The sequence below is a fragment of the Mustela nigripes genome, chromosome 12 (genome assembly GCF_022355385.1).
Source record: "Mustela nigripes isolate SB6536 chromosome 12, MUSNIG.SB6536, whole genome shotgun sequence".
NCBI lineage: Eukaryota > Metazoa > Chordata > Mammalia > Carnivora > Mustelidae > Mustela > Mustela nigripes.
Genome location: NC_081568.1, coordinates 42795604 through 42799722, shown reverse-complemented (window position 1 = coordinate 42799722; position 4119 = coordinate 42795604). Strand labels below are relative to the sequence as shown.

Genomic DNA, 4119 nt, shown 5'->3' with positions numbered 1-4119 from the left:
TCGGAACGTAGGTGATGTGCGGATCTTCTTTTTTTTGTGACTGTGGACGCCTTTCAGCACCGCTTTCTTGGCTTTCAAAGCCTTTGCTTTGGCTTCGGCTTTGGGAGGGGCAGGGGCTTCCTTCTTAGCTTTCGGCGCCATCTTCGTAAAAGCAAAGCATCAAAGTTTTAATCAGCCTGCCTACCAGACTACTAACATCTTTTCCTTTTGCTCCTTACCATACAAAAATCTAAAGAGACCCTTTACTGGCTTAGAAACACATGCCTAATTGGAGTCCTTCATTTTTGACATTGACTGTCTGCAAGCATATCACCTTCCTGAAACACTATGGAATGCTGGCTATGAGCTAGACAACCTGAATGTTCTCTATAAAGACAATCTCATTTAATGTTGACCACAACCATAGTTCTCATTTCTCAGAAACAGGCTCAGAGAGGGTAAGCAGCTAGCCCAAAGTCACACAGCTGGGGCTGGAAACTAGGACTCTCTGACTTCAAGCCCATGTTCATTTACCTACTTGTCAATATTACCCAGGGAAGAAGAATATAGCCCCGAGTAAGAAAAGGGGTTTGGCCTCCTCAGAAATCCCTGAAAGGCTGGAATAGTCCTTCACGTCCTCAAACATGCCATCAGGTAATGCTACAGAGACAGTTTTCCAGGTGATCTGAGAATTCTGGGATCCATAGCAAATCCTAGTAAGCAGGATTAAAAATTTTTTTAAATATATATTATAATAGTACCCATATATAACATAAAATCCCAGAGGATGTAGTTTATTGAAAAGAACATCTTAAGAATTATGACAGTATGTAATGTGTGCTTAAAAAAATACCAAAAACTTGGGGTGCCTGGGTGGCTCAGTGGGTTAAAGCCTCTGCCTTTGGCTCAGGTCATGAGCCCAGGGTCCTTGAATCAAGCCCCGCATCAGGCTCTCTGCTCAGCGGGGAGGCTGCTTCCCTTCCTCTCTCTCTGCCTGCCTCTCTGCCTACTTGTAATCTCTGCCTATAAAATAAACAAAATCTAAAAAAAAAAAAAAAAAAAAAATAAACACAATATATGCATATGTGTTTACCAGGGTTTGTGAAACCACAGACCAAGGTGTTGAAAGAATGTACAGCAGTTGGGGCACTGGGGTGGCTCAGTCGGTTGAGCATCTGCCTTCTCTATTCAGGTCATGATCCCAGGGTCCTGGGATTGAGCCCCAGGTCAAGCTCCCTGCTCAGCAGGGAACTTGCTTCTCCCTCTCCCTCTGCCTCTCTTCCTGGCTTGTGTGCGCGCTCTCTCTCTCTCTCTCTTAAATAAATAGAATCTTAAATAATAAAAATTTTTTTAAAAATGTACAGTAATCTGACAGTCCTTCTCTTTGGAAGACTTGGATAATGAGGGTTTGAAGGAAACTTTCACTTTATCTGAATTGTTTAAAATTTATTAAGAAACTTTCCATGTAGGGGTGCCTGGGTGGCTCAGTTGGTTAAGCATCTCCCTTCAGCTCAGGTCATGATCTCAGGGCCCTGGGATTGAGCCCCACATCGGGCTCCCTGCTCAGCGGGGAGCCTACTTCTCCCTCTGCCTCTGCATTTGCTCGTGCCCCCCCTCAAACAAATACATAAATAAATAAAATCTTGGAACAAAAACCTTTCCATGTATTATAAAATTTAAAAAGTAATGAGGCGGGGCACCTGGGTGGCTCAGTGGGTTAAAGCCTCTGCTTTCGGCTCTGGTCATGATCCCAGGGCCCTGGGATCAAGCCCCACATTGGGTTCTCTGCTCAGCGGGGAGCCTGCTTCCCCCTCTCTCTCTGCCTGCCTCTCTGCCTACTTGTGATCTCTGTCAAATAAATAAATAAAATCTTTAAAAAAAAATGTAATGAGGGTGGTGCAACAGGGTGACTCAGTTGGTTAAGCATCAGACTCTTGATCTCAACTCAGGTCATGATCTTAGGATTCTGAGACTGACCCTGTATTGGGCTCCTCGCTCAATGCAGAGTCTACTTGAGATTCTCTCTCTCTCCCTCTCCCTCTGCTCCTCCCCCTGCTTTTTCTCTCTCACTCTCAAATAAAATATCAAAAGAAAAGTAACTTGGCACAACCCTAAGAGTGGCTTCTGTGTACTTATTATATACCAGGTACTGAACTCAACATTTTATGAACATTGTCTTATTTCTCACAATAATGCTAATAATTGAGATAGGTCTAATTATTGTCTTTCTCTTCCAGGGAAAGAAACTGAGGTTCAGAGAGGTTTATTGCCCAGAACAGCCAGGAACTGAACACAGGTTTGTCTAACATCTCTCATTAAATAGAAAGAGCTTTAAGTCCCTGATACTTAAGAAGTCTGACAGAGAATAAAGGAGTCAGGGGACAGCATGACACATGTCCTCTGATCTTTGGGTGCGGTGCTCAGAGCACCCTAAGGTGCTAGCAAGATTTCATGCCTTATCTGAAGAGGCTTGGGTGGTCGTTTGTATATACATATATTTTTTTAATTGAAGTATAATTGACAATTGGCAATGTCCTATTGATTTCAGGCACACCGCATAGGGCTTCAACAATTCTATACGTTACTCAATGCTCACGGTGATAAATGTCACCATCTGTCACCATACAATATTACAATATTATTGACTGAATTCCCTCTGCTGTTCTTTTCATTTTTATGACTTATTGTATTGTTTTCTAACATAGCTTGTTTCCACTCCTTCCAGGTGCCTGGCAAGATTATTCTGTCCCACCCCCTTAGAGACAGGCATGACCACATGCCCTACTTTGGCCAACACAACGTGAGCAGTAGTGACACAAATCTTTTCCAGGAAGAAAGGTCTTTAGAGCCAGTGATTATTTGCTGAGGTCTTCCCTCCCCACACTAGCCCCCATATTCAATATCATTCTGTTCAGAGAATCTCCCTCAACCTGGGTCCCTGAGGAAAAATCATTTGCACAGAAACAATCCTCCAAACTGCCCAACCTGCAATGGTCATATGACATAAACAAGGTGGAGAAATATGTTGAAATATGTTGTTTTAAGCCTTTGAGGTTTTGTGATGGTTTGTTGCGATAGCCTTAACTGGCCTTTCTTGCCAGTTACAGATAAATTTCCAGATCTACCAGTGTTTCAGCAGACACTCAAAATCTGGGTTACTCACTGTTCTTTCTTAACATTTTATTAATGGTATAAAAGTGTTTGGTCCTCACTTCTTTTTTTTTTTTTTTTAATTTATTGATTTATTGGGTGCCTGTGTGGCTCAGTGTCTTAAAGCCTCTGCCTTCGGCCCAGGTCGTGATCCCAGGGTTCTGGGATCAAGCCCCGCATCGGGCTTTCTGCTCAGCGGGGAGCCTGCTTCCCCCTCTCTCTCTGCCTGCCTCTCTGCCTACTTGTGATCTCTGTCTGTCAAATAAATAAAATCTTAAAAAAAAAAGATTTATTGATTTATTTATCTGTGAGAGATAGAGCATGCACACGTGTGGAGGGAGAGGCAGAGGGAGAGAATCTCAAGCAGACTCCATGCCCAGCATGGAGCCTGATATGGGGCTCAGTCTCACCACCCTGAGATCATGACCTGAGCCAAAACCAACAATAGCCGTTCAACCTACTGAGCCACCCCAATGCCCTTTGGCTCTCAATTTTAAATATTTTATAATGAAAATATTCTTTCTAAGAGGACTATAGTTGGACACTTGGGTAGCTAAGTTAAGTGTCTGCCTTCAGCTCAGGTCATGACCCCAAGGTCCTGGGATAGAGCCCAGCATAGGGCTTCCTGCTCAGCAAAGAACCTGCTTCTTCCCCTCCCCTCTGTTGCTCCCCTTGCTTGTGCACACTCTGTCCAATCAATAAACAAAATCTTTAAAAAATAATAAACAAGAGGACTACAGTTGAATTTATTTTTTTAAACTTTATTTGGAATTTTTCATAAAAATGCTTTTCTTAAAAAAAATGCTTTTCTTGGTCTTATAGGCACAACTACATTTACATGTCAGTCTACAAATAGATTTTAAATTGTAGTAAAATACACAGAACATACAATTTACCATTTTAACCACTTTTAAGTGTACAGTTCCCTGGCTTTAAAAGTACATTCACGTTGTTGTGCAACCAAACCCCATGTTTATAAATGTTGTCAAC

General features: G+C 42.4%; 1 long non-coding RNA gene across 1 annotated transcript in view; it reads left to right on the top strand.

The window, feature by feature from the left end:
• Positions 1-3815, top strand: part of LOC132027798 (uncharacterized) — an 8565-nt gene extending 4750 nt beyond the window's left edge. The window contains exons 2-3 of the long non-coding RNA XR_009407207.1: positions 2217-2275; positions 2705-3815. This is a non-coding gene — a long non-coding RNA (uncharacterized LOC132027798). The remainder of the gene's footprint in view (positions 1-2216; positions 2276-2704) is intronic.
• The last annotated feature ends 304 nt before the right edge of the window (positions 3816-4119 follow it).